Source organism: Tamandua tetradactyla, chromosome 9, assembly GCF_023851605.1.
Source record: "Tamandua tetradactyla isolate mTamTet1 chromosome 9, mTamTet1.pri, whole genome shotgun sequence".
In the NCBI taxonomy this organism is placed as follows: domain Eukaryota; kingdom Metazoa; phylum Chordata; class Mammalia; order Pilosa; family Myrmecophagidae; genus Tamandua; species Tamandua tetradactyla.
Window position 1 is genome coordinate 109,004,082 of NC_135335.1, and position 19,528 is coordinate 109,023,609.

The 19,528-nt window shown below is 38.5% G+C and overlaps 3 long non-coding RNA genes across 3 annotated transcripts in view; 2 read left to right on the top strand and 1 right to left on the bottom strand.

Annotated features, from left to right (window-relative positions):
• LOC143646271 (uncharacterized) overlaps nucleotides 1–1,594 on the top strand; it is a 95,400-nt gene extending 93,806 nt beyond the window's left edge. The window contains exons 3-4 of the long non-coding RNA XR_013157435.1: nucleotides 52–97; nucleotides 1,484–1,594. This is a non-coding gene — a long non-coding RNA (uncharacterized LOC143646271). The remainder of the gene's footprint in view (nucleotides 1–51; nucleotides 98–1,483) is intronic.
• On the bottom strand, nucleotides 1,457–13,404 carry LOC143646270 (uncharacterized). The gene is made up of 3 exons (XR_013157432.1): nucleotides 13,201–13,404; nucleotides 12,970–13,055; nucleotides 1,457–1,612 (listed from the first exon to the last, which is right to left on the bottom strand). It is a non-coding gene; the product is annotated as an uncharacterized LOC143646270 (long non-coding RNA).
• Nucleotides 13,405–14,382: 978 nt separating this feature from the next.
• Nucleotides 14,383–16,396, top strand: LOC143646273 (uncharacterized). Its single transcript, XR_013157437.1, has 3 exons — nucleotides 14,383–14,547; nucleotides 14,842–15,004; nucleotides 16,314–16,396. It is a non-coding gene; the product is annotated as an uncharacterized LOC143646273 (long non-coding RNA).
• The last annotated feature ends 3,132 nt before the right edge of the window (nucleotides 16,397–19,528 follow it).

The following is a 19,528-nucleotide window of genomic DNA, read 5'->3' on the forward strand; positions in this document are numbered from 1 at the left end:
TATTAGGTATTTCTTCAACTATTCTAAGTCTCATTAATTTCTTATCTTCAGGTCCTTCTCTCAAAGAAAGATCATGGAATTGTTCATCTTTTTCAAGGTATTTATTGGGAAATATTGCTTTGTGACCTTTATGGCCATTATTTTGGCAGAGCCGTCATGAAAATAAACTTTGTTCCTAGAGTGTTTAAACAGAAAGAATGTACTCAGGCGAACTTTTCCATCTTAAGTCATCCAAAATATACTCTAAGGATAGGGAAGAATCATTTTGTTTTGAAAGTCAATCTTTTAAATTCTGTTTTTTTTCCTGGGTAGACTAAACAAATAAGTCACCACAGGCACTGCGCGTTTTTTCTATTCCTTTCTCTTGGGATGAAATATGAAATAATCTACAAAGTAATTTGATCCAGCAATTAAAAACAAGGACATGAATTACAGTAACAACTGTCACATAGAAAGAATTAATTCCCTCGTAACACTGCTTGATGTTACAGACCCTGGGTGATTACGAGCAGATTGTAATTGGAAAGGAGCCAAACCAATTCAGGTATCTCCAAAACACAGGGGTAAGCCTCGACTTGCAAACAGAGAACATTTTTTACTACCCACAGGAGTATCTTTTTGCAACTGGTGCTCGGATGTTTACCCAGTGATTACCCGATACACCTAGTGATGCAGCCGCCCAAAGCACTGCACTGGGCAATGCCTGCTGATCCAGGCTTCTGGGAGTTCTCACACCATTTATGGACAACAGACCTTCTGGAGGCTGTGTTTCTAGAAATGATGTCCCCCAAGCCTGGTTTATTGGCTGCTCGGGTTCAGTCGTATAGTATCCATTGATTCTAAATAATGGTATTAGCTGGCTGGTGTGTCATTGAGTAAGGACACCTGGAGGACACTGATGCCTGCTGCTTATTGATAGAATTTTGTTTTCCCAATGCCATTCAGATTTTATGGCCCCTTTCTGATGCTTCCTCATGTCTCACCTAAGACATGGTGGTGAAGGCTTTCATTGAAGAAAACTTTTACATTTTGGTATAAGGAATCTCTGGGTCAGAGATGTAGAATTCCACACACACCCTTCCCATGCTTTTAAAGGCAGTACATACTGTTAAAAAGTAAATGCATAGCAAAGGATCAAGGCAAAACAAAACTCTATCATAATTAATCTACCCAGGGACACCACCATGACATTTTTTGGTGTATTTTCTTCTAGTCTTTTTCATATTTTTTGAGGTTGGGATCATTCTTACACAATTTTGTATCCTGTTTTGCTTTATTCTGTTTGCTTGAAATTTGTGAATGTATTTTACCATGCTATTTAAATCCTTCTCATGTATTATTTATAATAGCTGCATATTTGTACATAAATCTTTGTCTACATTTTTTACTTTTCCTTTGTATGATTTTCTAAATGAGGAATTAGCTGGTTAAAAGATATGAGTATTTTTTGCATGCTTCTTAATCTTTTTTATTCTCTTTTCAGGTTGCGGTATAAAGTTGTTGCAAAAAATAATCCTGACATAAAAAGAAGGAAAAAAAATTACCACATTTGTCTTGCACACACACATTTCTTTCTTTCTTTTCTTCCTTTGACACCTTCCTTTTCTTCTTTCTAAGAAAAACAATGGGATCTTATTTGTGGTAGACTCAATAAAGTCCCCTACTAAGACTGTTCAAGTCTGTACCCAGTCCTGTGGGTGTGAAGCCATTTGTAAATAGGACCTTTAAAGATGTTATTAGTTAAGGCGAGGCCGAACTTACTAAGGGTGGGCCTTAATCCAATATGGCTGAAGTCCTTATATGGAGGGAACATTCTAATGCAGTGGATTAGGAGAAGCCAGACAAGCAGAGAGAGGTTGCCATGTGGCAGAGGCACAGGTGCATTTACAAACCAAGGAACGCCAAGGATTCCTGGCAAGCCACACCAGAATGCTACAGATTCCGAGAGAAAGCGTGGACAACACCTTGATTTTGGATTCCTAGCCTCCAAAACTATGAGACCATAAATTTCTGTTATTTAAGCCCACCAATTTGTGGTCTTTATATTGCAGCCCTGGCAAACTAAGACAATATTAAAAACTGCAGCTGACTTTTTTCACCTGGAACTAGACTATATGGACACAAGGATATAATATTTTTCAGTCCCTTGATATGTGCCAAACTGACGTTCAGAATGGCCACCCAGTGGCCACTCTCAGCAGCAGGGTTTGAAGTGCCCATCATCCTACTAATGCCATCACTAAATAAGGCCTCTGTTATAGTCTTTGCTATTTAACAGATGGAAAAAAATGGTAACGATATAATTTCACTTTTTGATTTTACATATTTGTGAAGTTGCATGCCTTTTTCCACTTGGATGCCTTGAGTTCCTTCTTTTGTAACTCACCTGTTCCCTTTGCTCATTTACTTTTGGGGATCTTGTTTATTGATTTGTATGAGCTCTTTATTTAATAAGCAAATTGGACCCTTTTCATAATTTTGGCAAATGTTTTTTCTTGGTTCTTGGCTGTGTCTTAATTTTATTTAGGATTTTTTTAATATTAGATTTAACAAAATTATTCTAATTTAATTTTCTCCTTATTATTTTTTTCTTATTTTCAAATGGAGACAATCCTTCCCCATACAAAGAACAGACAGATATTCACTGTTTGCTTTCCTTTTATGATTTTAATTTTAATGATTTTTATTTCACTATACCTGGGATATAGCATGGAATGTAGTGAACGATTAGGATCTGCATTTAATTCTGTTTCCAAATATTCCATTTTTCCTGCTGAATTCTCAGAGCTTTTTTTATCATATATAAATTTCTTATATGTTCAAATGAATTCTGATTTCCATTCTGCAAGCTTCATGCAGGTAGGCAGATTTCTGGTGGAGTTACCTCATGCCTATCAAATATCACTTAGTCTAAAGAAACTCAGGGAAGCAAAGACAGAATTGGAATTACTGTCAGAAATTGAAGGCCCAGACCATGCTAAACATCCAAAATTTGTTCTCCCATCCTTAAAATGCTCCAGATATGAATAAAATACGAGAAAACCTAAAAGACAAGGAGGACAGGAAAAATGCCAAAACCATGAATTGTGATTGCCTATAGAAAGGCAGAAGTCTACTTGAAATCTAATTGAATTCTAAGTGCATTGTACTTTTCTAATGAATAATCATTGCCCTTTAATTTTATGTTAAATGCTTAATCATAGGGTCTTAATTCTTCTTATTATGGTTTCAAAAGAAAATGCAAGCTTTACATGCATTGATCTTACACAGAATGGGGAGAGTATATTTTAAGTCAAATTTCCCCAGAAAGAGAGGCTGTTTGATTTACTCCAGAAAGAAAGCTTCATAGGTATTACTTGCTTACAGGTGTTTTATTTTTCAAAACTTAGAGCAGTAAGGCAATCTTGGGTTTTCACCATTTGAATCCCTCTCTTTTAATCAAACTTTAAAGAGGTTACAATACACTGGTTTTATCTTTAGAGACAGGTTGGAGGGCTGAGAGGAAATAAACAGCTTCATTTCTAAGGTTTTTCAAAGGTGAGGATACTTCACGGTGTAGGGTTAAGACCAGAGGGGGTAGGAAGGGCTCACACCAAGAAGTTGTCTCAGGAAAAGAACATTTATAAGTTATTAGGTTTGCTTAAAGAGGTTATGCCACAGCTTAATGGCAACTTACATGTGGAAAGAGAAAATAAAAAATTCCTGATATCATTTAGGCTTAGCATATTCTGCTAATTCACAGTTCACTCTTGCTTATTATCAAGAGTTAGCAGATTTCCTCTGAAATCACAACCAGCCATGATAAGACAGTATTGCATATGCCTTACTCTGATGTTATTAAGAACGTTAATTCATAGTTCGGATATGAATTAGGTATGCCCTTTGCAAGGGCACTAATGCAGAGATGGAAGAACATGGACCAATATTTTCTGCATCATGAAAATTCGAAACAAAGGCAATGCTGCTGCCAGTCAAATCAGCAAAGCCATTCTGATTCAAAGACTAGAATCACTGGTTAAAATTTTGCAATCAGATCAGGTTTGGGAGCATGTAAAGCTACATGGGCAAGCATTATTAAAAACATTTCAAAGTTCTAGCATAGCCATTTGAGGTTTTCCACTGTGGCTTCTGGAGTCACAGTCCCTTTGAAGTGTTTGAAGCTCTGAATCTCAGTTGCTTATTATTGGGACACACGTGCTTTCATTGAACAGTGCAAAGCTTCCAAAGCTTCTAAAAATCTGCATTTGAATGACTCTGCAGGTACATTACGGCAATATTCAACTACATTTATTAACTGTCCCTCCAAATCCACACTGGATCTATTAATAAGTATATTTTGTAATATGGATAAAAGATACCACAAAAGACAATCTAGCTTCAGACACATGCTTTGGGGATTACCCATTTGAAAATCACCCCAGAAAAAAGATGCTGTCTATTAAAAACCTGGCCCCCAAACAGCAAGGACAGAAAACATCAAATAATTCTTTATAAATTGCAAAATGTGAAGTTTTTTTGGCAAGAGCAAATCCCTTCATATGCACAATCATGCCAACTAAATTTTCCTGGGAGTGGCCAGATTTGAAAGTGATCTGCTAGGAAGGCTGCATGTCAGTATCCGTGTTTGCATTGATAAAAAATGTATTCTTGCTAGCTAAGTTAAATCTCCTTTGTTCCTTCAAGTTAGGTCCATCCATCAATCCCTGTGACTAGTCTGTGTCCAGAGCACTGTGAGCTGGATGAGAATATGGCTGAGCTTTATCTTTAGAGCATCTTTAAAATACAGGTGACAAAAGAGAGGATGACTTCAAAGTGCTGTAATGTGGTGTTTCGAGAACACCATGCTCTGCAGACAGAAGCCTGTCACTACATTAATTCAACTCGCACCCTTTTCTGTTCTCATTATAATTTTATCTTAGGAATTAATACATTCTGCCATTTTCTATTCTGGTAACAATCTAGAGAAATCCGTGAGGCTGAATACATTTTGTACCACTTTGTTCTGCTTATAATGTTAAGATGTTTTCAAGAATGGATTAGTTCAATGCCACTTTCCCTACTTTGTCTTGAGAATGAGAACTTAAATAGTTAGAAAACTACATTCAGCATTGGGTGAATGCATTTCTCATACAAAGGTTGTATAAAGAAGAGAAAGTAGGAAAATAGTTTTATGTCTTTGGCTTTGCTTTTGTTTGTAAAGATCTTTTGCCTTCCCATGAATTTTAAAGAGTACCTGCAAGGGGCATAGTGAAATAGTTTCAGACACATGTCAAAGGCATTTAGAAAGAGTTAGTTCTCATTATGACTCAGTCATTCACTCAAATGAGGCAAATAGAAATCCCTTCATTGCCATTACAAAAACAATAGCAACCACAACAAAAAAATTGAAAATATGGAGAAATTCTAACAAAGATTCAGATTTAGGGAAAACAAGTAAAAATGTCTTACCACTAATACAATTGCCAAAGTGGCTAAGCCATTTTGAAGAATCATGGAATAAATAGTTTAAATTAGACAGCAAAATAAAACCAGTAAAAGTGATTTTTAAATGGAATTTGGGGGATGACTCAAACTAATAGAAAATTGTACAGTTTGGGGAAGTATGACAATTTTGTTTTGTTGTATTATGAGACCAGTTCTTATTTTGACAGAAAGTCACAGTGTGGTGATGAACAAAAATTGAAACTGATGCCATGTTTCAAATATAATATGAAACTAATGATTTTCCAGGAGAGGACATGCATGTTGAATGTCATCTTCAGCTATTTTTCATTTACCTACTGCCCTTTCTTCTCCCAAATGCTCTAGATCTTTCCATGATATCTCACTGCTGTGTTCTTTTGTTCAAAATGTGTTTGTGATACGAGTTGGGAGTACATTCTATGCCTAGGAAATGAAGTAAAGTTAATTGGCCTCTATCTCCATCTAAATTATCTTGTTCAGACACAGACGCATTACTCAACTGAAAGCCTTCACCTTCCACCTATCTAGTCCGATTCCTCCACTCTTCCCATTGGTGACTATTTGCAGCCTTTCATCACTATAAAAATGTCCTTTCCAAGCAACAAAAGAAAAAGTAGATAAATAGGATCTCATCAAAATTAAAACTTTTGTGTATCAAAGGACTATTTTTGTGACAACCTACACAATGGGAGAAAATATTTGGAAACTACCTACCTGATAAGGGTTTAATTTACAGAACAGATGAAGAACTTCACATATAAAGAACTTTTACAACTCAACAACAAAAGACAAACAACCAAATCAAAAACACATGAAAGGATGCTCAACATCATTAGGCATTAGGGAAATGCAAATCAAAACCACAATGAGATACCATTTCACACTCACTAGAATGGTTACCACCAAAAAAAACAACAACGAGTGTTGTAGAGGATGCAGAGAAACAGGAGCACTCATTCATTGTTGATGGGAATGTAAAATGGGGTAGACACTGTGGAAGACAGTTTGGTTGTTCCTCAGAAAGTTAAGTATAGAACTTGAAGTGCAATTCCACTTCAAGGTAAATGCCCCAAAGAATTTAAATCAGGGGCTTGAACAGATATTTTCACAAAAATGTTCATAGTGGCATTATTCACAATTACCAAAAGATGGAAGCAAACAAAGTGTCCATCAACTAATGAATGGATAAATAAAATGTGATATATACATATATATATGTATATATATATATAAAAAATGTGAATATATATATATATATATTCATTGTAAACTTCATACAATGAATATTATTCATCTGTAAGAAGGAATGAAATTCTGATACATGTGAGAACATGGATGAATCCTGACAGCATGTTGAGTGAAATAAACCAGACACAAAGAGACTAATTTTGTCTGATCTCAACAATATGAAAATAATTAGAATAAGAACATTCATAGGATCAGAAACTAGAGCCTGGGGGGCAGGCTTATCATAGGGAATGAGGAATTAATTCTTAAATTGTACAGTTTCTATTTAGAGTGATGGAAAAGTTTAGGTAATGGTTGGTGTGATGGTAGCACAACATTTTGAATGTAATTAGCAGCACTGAATTGTATATTTGAATGTGGTTAAAAGGGAAAATTTTAACTTATGTATGTCACTAGAATAAAATAAAATAAACACCATGGGACTGTACAACACAAATAGGGAACACTAATGTAAATCATAGACTATAGTCAAGAGTATAATCATAAAAATATTCTTTCATCAATTATAACAAATATACTACATCAATGCAAGGTGTTAATAATAAGGTGGCAAATGGGAATTCTGTATTTTTTTCTGTAAACCTACTACTCCTCTAATAAAATAAAATTTAAAAAAAAGTACAGCATCATCCCCCATCATTCCCACAGGGGGGAAATAGCTTTCCTTTCCAGCTTCTTCCTTATTTTTTGCAGAAAATTATATCTCTTTACAGAAAAAAAAGAAATAAAGAAAAGGAAGGAAGGAAGGAAGGAGGGAGGGAGGGAGGGAGGGAGGGAGGGAGGAAAGAAAGAGAGTGAGAGAGAGAGAGAGAGAGAGAGAGAGAGAAAGAAAGAAAAGACAGAAAAACAGGTATGACTTCCCAGTTCTACCCTTTCCTACAAATGTATCTAAATCTATAGCTGGTTGTGCTGGTTTGAAAGAATTATGCACCCCAGAAAAAACATGTTTTAATCCTGATTCAATCTTGTGGAGACAGTTGTTTTGTTAAATCCTGATTTAACACTATAGGTTGGAAGTTTTTTATTAGATTATCTCCATGGAGATGGGCACACCCAACCATGGGTATGATGTTCAACTAGATGGGGCTGTGACTCCACCCATTCCAGGTCAGTCTTGATTAGTTTCCTGGAATCCTTTAAAAGTGAAACATCCTGGAGAGACAGAAATGACAGAAGCCTCAGAGTGGACAGGGAGAACAGATGTAGATGCTGAGAGATCAGTTGCTTCAGAGAACAGAGACATGGATGTTTGAAGATGCTTGGAGCCAAGCAGACTTCACCATGAGATGATAAGCAAGTCAGAACCTGGAGAGCCAAGGGAAGCAGAGAGATAAAAGTGAGCCCCAGAGAAGCAAAGTGAGGAACTCCCACAGGAGCGAAGGTTGAAAGCAATGGAGTCCAGGAGCAAGGGACCAGCAGATGCCAGCCACATGATTTTTCAGCTGACAGGTGTTCCTAATCTGCTGACCTTTCTTGGGTGAAGGTAACCTCTTGTTTGTACCTTAAATTAGACACTTCAATTCCTTAGAACTGTAAACCTGCCACTCATCAAATTCCCCTTTTAAAAGCCATTCCTTTTCTGGTATATTGCATTCCAGCAGCTAGTAAATTAGAAAGATTTTGGTACCAGAAGTGGGGTGCTGCTGTGGTTTGCAAATACCAAACATGTTGGAACAGCTTTTTAAATGGATAAGGGGAAGAATCTGGAAGAGTTGTGAGAAGTTTGATAGAGAACACCTACAATGCTTTGAAGAGACTGTTGGTAGAAATGTGGACTCTAAAGACATTTCTGATAAAGCCTTAGACAGAAATGAGGCATTGTGTTATTATAGATTGGAAAGAAGATGAGCTTTGTTTTAAAATGGCAGATAATCTGGCAAAATTGACTAGTGGCTTTGGCTGGAAGGCAGATTTTTAAAGCCATGAATTTGGATATTTAGCAGAAGAGCTCTCCAAATTAAATGTGGGAAGTGCAGCCTGGTATCTCCTCACAGCTTATGAGATAAGCTGAGAATTGAACCCATGGGTACAAAGAAAGTAGAAATTGATATTCTGGAAAATCCTGAGCCTCCAGAAAGGGAAACCCCAGAAAATAGTGCCCTATGTGAGGATTTAACCAAATGTGAAACCAGTCAGCCATTTCAGAGAAAGCCAGGAGTGGGCATGGAGTTATCCAGGAAGGATTTAGGGAAACTCCTTATGTCTGATGGGCATGATCCAAGGCTACTGCATAGAAAGCCGAGAGTGCCGTAGGACCTGTATAAACAGAGCCGCTGCCAGTCTGGACTGGGGGTTCAGAGAAGGAACACACTGAAGGAAAAATAACTTCAGAGACAAAACCATGGAGATTGACATCTGAAGTCAAGAAGCCTTGGGCCAGGAGAGCGGACCCACCCAAGCCCGTGGAGAGGGTGAGTTTGCCCCAAAGGCAGAGGATGGGCCTTCCACCTTGTTGCAGTGGAAAAGTCATGCCGCCTTAGGCCTTGGAGAGAGTGAATCACATTCCTTGGGGTTTGGGGAGAGCCTGGCTGCCACCACATGGAGGGGTTGAGTGTGTGCTCCGGAGAAGGCAGAGAGTTCGGGTGTGGCCCCGCTGCTTGAAGAGGATGGAACCGAGATAAAGGTGGTCTTCCCAATATCCCCTAAGGTTGCATTTGGGGAAAGGCAGGCCTCTACATAGGCCCTTGGGAAAGGTAGGACTGCCGCTTTCAGAAACCCCGAAGATAAGTGATTCTCAGAAGACTTTGAAATCTAATGGACTTTGCCCTGTGGATTTTTGAAATTGTATGGTCTGGTGACCCCTGTGTTCCTTCTTCCCTATGGAAATGCATATATATATATATCCTATGACTGTTCCTCCTTTGTATGTTGGCAGCAAATAATTTACTTTAAGTTTTTATAAGTCCAGAGCCAGAGGAGAACCTTGCCTTAGAACAGACCATGCCTGTAATTAACTTTGATAGCAGTTTGCACTGTTTCTAACTTTGTATTTCATTTGTATTGCTACTGAAATGGTTTAAGGATTTTTGATATTGTTATGAAATTAATGTATTTTGTATATGAGGAAAACATGTCTTTTTTAGGGTCTGGAGGGTGGAATATGCTGGTTTGAAATGATGTATGTACCCTAGAAAAGCCATGTTTTAATCCTCATCCCATTTTATAAAGGCTTCTAATCCCTATTCAGTACTGCATGTCTGAAACTGTAATAGATCATTTCCCAGGAGATGTGATTTAAGCAAGAGTGGTTGTTAAACTGGATTAGGTGATGACATGTCCCCACCCATTTGGGTGGGTCTTGATTAGTTTCTGAAGTCCTATAAAAGAGGAAACATTTTGGAGAATGAGAGCGATTCAGAGAGAGTAGAGCAGAATGACATAGCCAAGAGAAGCAGAGTCCACCAGCCAGTGAACCTTTGGAAATGAAGAAGGAAAACGCCTCCTGGGGAGTTTCGTGAAGGGAGAGAAAGCTAACAGATGGTGCTGTGTTCACCACATGCCTTTCCAGAGGAGCGAGAAACCCTGAATCGGTTCACCATGCAACTTCTCACTTGAGAGAGAGACCCTGAACTTCATCGGCCTTCTTGAACCAAGGTATCCTTCCCCAGATGCCTTTGATTGGACATTTCTATAGACTTGTTTTAAATGGAACATTTTCTTGACCTTAAAACTGTAAACTAGCCACTCATTTAATTCCTCTTTTAAAAGCCATTCCATTTCTGGTATATTGCATTCCTGCAGCTAGCAAACTAGAACATGGGTCTTCTCTTCCCCAGCAATCCAAGCAATGGGTTAAGCATTCCTTCTTGCCTCTGGGGCTCCTCCATCCATCTGATCATGGGTTTCTCAACCACTCTGCCACCTCAAGGACCTAACTCCATCAGACTGGGACTCTTCTTCCTGGATGTTCAACCTCCCCTCCTGCTACACAGGATAGACCGCTTAGAATAGACACCATCTCAGGACTCTCTATTCCTTAAAATAATAATTAAGAAATGTCTAAACATTTTTAATCCCAAATGACATTCAATTACCTCTTTATTCCTTATTTTCCTGCACAGCCAAACTTCCTCCCTTTCCACTAATTTCTAATGATTTGCAATCGGTCTTCTGCCCCATTGTGTGGTGGAAGATGCTTCCTGATCCTAGAGTCACTAAGGGTCTCAGTAAGACACATTGAGTGAACATGTTTCCATCCTTATCTTACTTCTCTGCAGCATTGACACTGCAGACCACTTTTCGTTGAAATTCTACTCTTTTTGCTCCAGAGACACTATACCATTTTAATTCCTTGCCTTCTTTATGGCTGCTCCCTCTCAGCATCATTGCTTCCTCCTTGGCTATCTCTAAAATGCTACTGTGTCCCCAGGCTCCATGGTCAGCCATCTGATCTTCCCTTCTGCGTTCTTCATGAATAAATTTGCCCAAATCTAAGGCTTCTCTATTTCTTGTATCTTTATAACGTTCAAATCCAAGCCTTCCCTCCAGGCTTGTCTGCTGAGCTCCTGAGTCTCTCCCATCTATGTATCTGTTTGTGCGTGTTGGGATTCGCATGGTTTCTCTCATTGATATCACCATCTCCTCCAACGTGGCTGAATATGTTGACGGTAAGATATGGGAGCTCATGTCACTTGCAAACAGCTCTCTAAATGATTATTTCACTTTTCACAATGGGTCAGTTTGAAAAAAAAAAAGCAACTGAATGACTCTATTGCTGCTATTTGTCCTGCCTCTGTTTTAGAACATAGTAAAATTTACCTACTTATATACCCATATCAGGTTGTATTACAAATAACCTAAAAATTTTGGGGATGGCCCATTAAGCATGTTATCAGATCATAGAATCCCATCTTGCTACCCGACTCTTTTCAAACTTTAAGTCTCTGGTTCTCAGATTATGAACATACCCCAAATTTCCCATTGGTTAGAGTTCACTTGATGACACTGAAGAAGAAAATGAGATTAAAATCAGGAAATAGTTCCAAAGATCAAAAAGTGGTTAGCATAGCAATAATCTTCCTTAAGAGTTTTCCAGTAAGACCAGTTTTGCCTGACAGGAGAGGGAAGAATTAAACATCTTAAAATCAACTCTCAAGACACTCAACATCTATTTTATACTTAGGGAAGATTTCAACCAGTTACGAGTATATAATTTAAAAATTCAGCTTATTCAGCAATGTGAATATGGAGAAGGTAATTGCATGTCACCAATTTAGAAACATCAATTGGAAGAGAAGTTATCTAAGATCTCTGACAGTGTTTCATAGGATAAAGATAAAGAAAAGGGAATATCTTTCATAAATATGTGAAGAAAAGCAGCTAGGGTTATTTCTATTCACTGTTTACATTTAGTTGCCCTTTCATTCTAAGACTACACCATTGATGCTATTTCCCATATGAAGCATAAATGCAACCTACAATAAACAAGGAAATGAATAAACCATGCCTCTAAAATGTTCAACTACAGTCAATTTTAAAAGCTTTCCAATGGAGGCTCTTCCAAAGAGATAGTATTGACTTCTTGTTGCCTGGATAAGCAATTTTTTAAGTAAATCTACCATCTGAAAGAATGCAGACTCAAAGGTTCCCTTCAAAAGAGATACTTGGTTCTGGTTGGAGTGTTGTAGCTGATTTACCATTCTCTTGTGGACTGAACACAGATGGGACTTAACTCAAGCATAATTTGAAATGACACCTGCCATTAAAATGTTATTCTGTGTGAAAAGCAAGACTTTGTGACTGAATATATGAATACACATTTTCATGCCTTCCATTTGTTTTTTCTTAAGTTTCTGAAACAGGTTTTTTTCAATAGTCCTTAACTGCTCAGGGACTACATCTAGCAATACAGGAGAGGTAGTTCACGCTTCCTTCTCATTCAGTCCTTGTTCTCAGCTGCACAAGAGACCGTTAACCCAAATTGTGATGGCAGCCAGTCTGAGGAAGACTCTGGGCTGTTAGGGACCGAAACCACTATAATGTTCAATTCCCCAAAGACCATGGACATTCACAGGGTGATGACTTTGTCATTATATCCAGAACCAAAATTCAGCTGATAGACTAATAGTTAACAGTTCTATTTCCCATTATTTTTTTCAGAAAAAATAAGTTTTAGAAAGGTTAAAAAACTTAGGAAGTGTGCATTAGAGCATGGCTAAAATATAACATTTCCATTTCTGATATATTTTAAAAAGAGAAAGAATAACATGAATATTATGTCAGTTCTGAAAGGAAGAATAACAAAGCAAAATTTCTTACTTTTTCCTACTATATTACAGCTTCCTTGGTAAAGATTAAGAAATTTTTCTTTTGCATTTCTTCATGTATAACCCAATCTACAGTATCTGTAAAGTAGAGACACGAATGAATTGTTTATTTAAAACTAAGCCTTCCATTATAGCCTAGGGATTGCTACAGAAATTTGGTAAGTAGATCCCTGGGGCAACAGAAAACGGATTTTTTTGCTTCCCATCAGACTCATTTCCAAACCTTATGGGGTTTGTCCAGATGGCTTCCAGGGTCCTGATCCTTTGGAACTCCAATTAACATTTGCTGATAACATTGGTTTTAATTCAGGCCTGTGTTGCTCATTTCCAGTAACAAGAAAACAAGTATAGAAAAATTAGATTAAGAAAAGAGGTGGTTTAGAATTTGTTTAAAAAAAAAGTTGGGTCCCGAGAGAGAACAAGTGTTCTAAACTACTTTGACAATTATTAGCAGAATCTTTGGTGACCTCATAGTGACTGGCTAACGGATGACAACAAAGGATATATATTGCCTAAAAAAGCCACGTTTAATCTAAATCCCATTTTGTAAAGGCAGAATAATCCCTATTCAATACTGTATGTTTGAAACTGTAATCAGATCATCTCCCTGGAGATGTAATTTAATCAAGAGTGGTTATTAAGCTGGATTAGGTGATGACATATCTCCACCCATTTGGGTGGGTCTTGATAAGTTTCTGGAGTCCTATAAAAGAGGAAATGTTTTGGAGAAAGGAGATTCAGAGAGAGCAGAGAATGCTGCAGCACCATGAAGCAGAGAGTCCACTAGCCAGCGCTTTGGAGATGAAGAAGGAAAACGCCTGCTTTTTCAGGGAGCTTCTTGAAACAGGAAGCCAGGAGAAAAAGCTAGCAGATGATGCTCTGCTCACCACGTGCCCTTCCAGCCAGGAGAGAAACCATGACTGTGTTCACCATGTGCCTTCTCACTTGAGAGAGAAACCGTGAACTTCATCAGCCTTCTTGAACCAAGGTATCTTTCCCTGGATGCCTTTGATTGGACATATCTATAGACTTGTTTTAATTGGGACATTTTATCGGCCTTACAACTGTAGATTAGCAGCTCATTAAATTCCCCATTTTAAAAGCCATTCTGTTTCTGATCCATTGCATTATAGCTGCTAACAAACTAGAACAGAGCCTATCCAATGGCTTTGGATGATGCACCGGTGTGAAATGGTCCTGTACCCCAGAAAAGCCAGGCTGTTTAATCCTCATTCAATATTGCTGGGTGGGATCTTTTTTATTGTTCCCATGGAAATGTGACCCGCCCAATTGTGGGTGGTAACTTCTAATTACATGGTTTCCATGGGGATGTGGCTCCACCCATTCAAGGTGGGGCTGCTTACTGGAGCATTCTAAGAGAAAACCATTTTGGAAAAAACTTTTGTGAGACAGAGCCCAGACAGCCAGAGACCTTTGGAAATGGAGAAAGAAAATGCCCCCGGGAAGCCTTATGAAGAAAAGAAGCAGGGAGAGAAAGCTAGCAGACATCGCCATATGCCTTCCCAGCTGACAGAGGTCTTACGATGGCATTGGCCTTTCTTGCGTCAAGGTAACCTCTCATTGGTGCCTTAATTTGGACATATCCATGGCCTTAGACTGTAAACTTACAACTTAATATATTCCCTCTTTAAAGGCTGTTCCATTTCTGGTATATTGCATTCAGCAACTTTAGTAAACTAAAACAGACAGAATCAGGGATCTTGCTTGGCAGGCCTGCTAGGGGCAAACAGATCTCTGCAGCACATGCAGGGACTGGGGTGGGGCTGGGAGGTTTTCTTTACTGCTTCCCCCTATCTTTTTCTCTGCCTTACATTTACCTCTTTCTCTCATTTCATTTTTATAGTGCCAACTCCTAGGCTGTTGAAAGTGCATTGTCTATAGTTCCTATCAGTCACACAGCAGCTCTCAACCACAGCCACGTTTTACTTAAACCACAGCTGGCATCAAAAAGGAAAGCCAGGAGGGAAAAAAGAAAGAAAGAAATAGAAAAAGCAGCCAGACAGTAGGTAAGTAGCTCTCAAGTTTTTACGTAGGAGATACTGTTTCCACATCAGCAAACCAAGCAGGCTCTTTCAAGGGGCTGGACTTGAGTCCATCATGAATAATAATCTTTGAACAGATTATTGTTGTCATGTAAGTTTAGTAAGACTACACAAGAAGACTGTGTGTCTTCTTACACATTCTTATTACATTCCATTCTTGTTCTTTTCCATTTATATAAACCCTAACATTAAAAAATTATATGCATACAGGATGGAGAAACGGTGACTCAGTGGCAGAATTCTCACCTGCCATGCCAGAGAACTGGGTTCGTTTCCCGGAGCCTGCCCATGCAAAAAAAATATATATATATATGTACATGAAATATATATATATATATATGTGTGTGTGTATATATATATGTACATGCAATTTTGTATCTTTTCATGCATGCAAATATCCTCATAGCAGTAACATTTATTAATGCTTATCACATACCCAGTATTGTAGCAAGCACTTGACCTGTCTCATTTGTTTATTTTCATAACAACTCCTTAAAAAAATTCTCTTAATAAGCTCATTTGTGAAAAATCACACATTTCCTCATTTAATTGATGAGAAAACTGGAGATGAGCATGATGCAGTGACTTGCTCAAGATCACACAGGTCGTAAGTCAAGGTCACACCTATGAGTCTCATAGGTGAGACTCAAACCCAGGTGTGCCGGACCCCAGAGCCATTTTCTTAATCCTTACCCGACACTGCTTTGACAGCAAATCTCAAGATGTAATTTCTCTGAGCCTCAGATTCCTTAGTTTAATGAGGGAATTCTATGATATTGTCTTCTAGTTCTGAAATGGTCTGTTGAATAAAGTCCTGCTAACTTAGCAGGAAAAGGAATGCTCCTGGGCCCTTCTCCATCAGCTCACTGAAAACCATGGCAAATCTACTTAAAGTTGTGGGGTGGCAGCAGACAGCTTTGATCTTGATTAAGTAAGAGTGCACAATTTACAACTCTATCACAATCTGATTTGAATTACAAATATTTAATGAATAAGGGTACCCATGATTTCCCGCTGTATGTGGTGAATCTAAGACTGTCTACTTTTGTCTTGAAAAAATAATCCCTCCCTGGATGCCATGTATATATCTAGCTTCTCCGTAGGCAGCCTCTTGCAGCAAACCTCTCACAAGAGTTGTCTGTACTCACTGCCACACTTCCTCATTTTGCCTTCTTCCCCAACCTTCTCCAGTCAGGCTTTTGCCCCATCATCCCCCAGAAACCTCTTTCGTCAAGGTCATCTCTAAGCATGTTCTTCATCTGGCTTGTCCTAGGAAAGAAGCAGAAGCACCATAATACATAAAAATGGAGGAATATAGGCATCTACAGAATCAAGACAATTATGAACTATGTTGACCAAAATTCTTAGGCTAAATGCAAAAAGAAAATATATACAGCTAAACAGTTCTATGTTATTTTCCATAAAAGATCTTATTACCACAAGTGTGTCTTTGCTTCATTACACTAGAATTTACTGTATTCAAGAAAACCGGTAAGTAGTTTAGATGTCATTTGAACAAATGTGCCCTCCTATTTCACTGTTGCTGCATATTACTTTAACATATACTGAGATTACATTAAATTTGTAGAGGCCACCAAAACTAAAGAAAATCCCAATATTTTCTAGCCATTGGAGCATATCTAAATTGCTTTTCTCACGGTTAGGTAAGAGAACAAGTCAGAGGGTTAATGATTCACCTAATGTCATACAGCTGATATTGGTAGATCAGGAACTAGACACCAAGTCTTAGGATTTAAAGCCAGAATTCTTCTAAAATACCATGATTCCTTGATATATGTACAAAGAGAATTGAATTTGACACACTGTGTGCCTTTTATTAGTCAATAAGTCATAACAAGATGATAGGCAAATAATGAAATTCTGAATCTCTCCTTTCTGACCCACCTGTTCCCTACCTGTTCACAATCTGTGTTTTGACCAGTTGGGACACGGTCTGAAGTCATTTGTTAGCTATGATACTGAAGTTATTGAGTTTGCAAATGTTTTACCCTTTTAAAAAATTATACCAATAATGCCATTCTTACTCATTTGTGTCCCAATATGTTTTTTTGTGTAGCAAATGAATAGGATGGTAGAATTAAAACGAGGGCACCAGGAGCATGACAACTTGCAGCTTGTCTTAGGGATGCCTCAGGCTGCATCTGGGTTCTCCTAAGAGAACGGGAATGTCCACATGTGATTGTCAACATTATAGCAAAGCAGTAGTTTTATAATGACCAAGAGACAGCTCAGATGTTCCTAATAAGAGTCTCTCCTATTGCTTGGCTTTTTCTTGTTTATTAAACACTACAAAGAGTCTTTAGAACAGAAATTTTGGAAGCAAATTTTCTATATATTCTTGGTTGGAGGACCAGTAGAGGACAGTTCTTCAACCAAACCCCAATCAAGCCAGTCATGAGCTTAGATGGGCGGCTCCTGGCAGTATGGATGACATTGGTGAGATAAAAAAGATGCTGCCATTACACTGAAGACATTGGTTTTCATAAGAAATGGTAACTTATTCTGTTCCAATGAAACATGGCACCACACTGAAAATCATTCATGTATCCTTACCAGAACCTTATTTTAGGTTCTTTAATTAATAACAACAACAGGGGTGAATAAAAACTACCTGTCCCTCTCTCATAGGTCAGAACAGCAGGTGCACCTATTTGCAGAGGTAAATGAAATATTTGCCAAATCATTTGGCACATTTCATCTCAAAGGGTGCCAAATTACCTGTCAAGGCTAAGCTGCCTTTTTAAAAGAAAGATAAATGTCCCTCCATACACATTTGCATGGACCCACAGTGCCATCCAGTGGCTCATTATGTTGGTCACAAATGTCTTCTGGGGTCCAATTGTCATCTGGGGTTATGATCCAAGCTGACCACCTATACCTTGACATTTGTTCCTGTGGTACTCAGAGGGCTTGGGAATTGGTAAGGTGCAATGCATGCATTTGAAGTGAGGTTGGTTGAAGGAGAGCTGGTGGCAAGACTTGGACATCATGACTACGGTGGCCAGGAGGGAATTGCCTGCAGGATTTTCCAACTAGCAAACATCCATGTATTTTTGGCCATTGAATCAACACCAAGAGTGTTAAGTGCATTGAGATCTTTATGTTTACCCTGGGCTCTCCCCCCTTGCCTTATAGGGATTGGGCCAGTCAGAAGTACGGTCACCTACTTTATTTTACTTGCACTTGGTACATTGTCTTCATTTTAAAAATTTCCTACTTGTTCAATTTCTCCCTTAAAAAATACCTTCTCCAAGACATTGAATTTTTCTTTTGAAAGATGCAAGGAGTCTTGGGCCACATGAGCTGGTAACAAGCAGGTAAAAAGGAAGGAAGGAGGGAATGGGGGGAGGGAGGAAGAAAAAAAGGAGAAGACAGACTTGATTTTCTTCTACTCAGAGAACTTAAGGGTGAAGCTGATCCCTTCCTCTAATGTAAGTTTCTATAAAATATAGGGTGAACAAGGCTGCTGAAAGGAAAATGGATCCTATGGTGACAGCAGCAGCTGTATATTACCACAAAGAGATAAATTCCTTTGTAGTTAGTAGCTGTGCAATGCTTGTGTCAGAGCATGAAGCTGGTCCAATCAAAGGAACCGGGAACTCCTTTACGCACCCCTACCAGGTTGGCTCTGAACAGGTCAGAACTCCCACCACAGGAACATTGTGAAAGGAAGGATTTTCTGAATGGGAATTGCAGATCACTACAATAGGTTGTGGTTTTTCCCCGTTGGCTTTCCCAGCATAGCTTGACAGAGTCCTGTAATATGATTCAGCTTCAAAATCTCTGAACCTGATAGACTAGATTTAGACATTATAATTTGCCACTTTCTTGGGTTTTAAAAAAGTTCCCTTGAAGACAATATCAGCTGCTCTGATCAGCAGGTCGTTTCCTTCCCAAATGAATGAAATCCAGCTGGTTTCAGTCATGACAAACCTGGGCAGGCCATACCCTCGAGGCCTACCTTCCATTATTTTCCATTTGTTATTTAATCTGATTTGATTTCAGTACATTGTATAAATAATCAGAAATGAAGGAAACTTAGAGATCATCAACTAGGCCAATATCCCCATTTTATGGATGTAGAAATTGAGGCCCATTTTCCAGTTTGCATTTTCTAAGTGAGCACTAGGATTCAGCCTATAGTGAGAAGACAATAGAAAATGGGTCAGCTACTTTCAGATTTTTCACGATAAATAAATAGCCTCGCACTTGGTATCATCAAATAACATAATCTAAGAGTTTGAAGAAAAGATTAGAAGAATAGTGTCATTGTATTTGCTTCCCCCTGTCGCCACGTTCCAGGAAAGGATGTGGAGTCTTTGGTGACACACAGAACAGCGTACTCCCCTTGTTATTTGGAACCAGAGATCCTGGGTGGCCCAAGTCCGGTTTCACTGACATAGGCTGACTCATTTTCGCTTTGAAGGATTGGAATTGGCGGGGGAGGATATTGCGGTTTTCTGGATT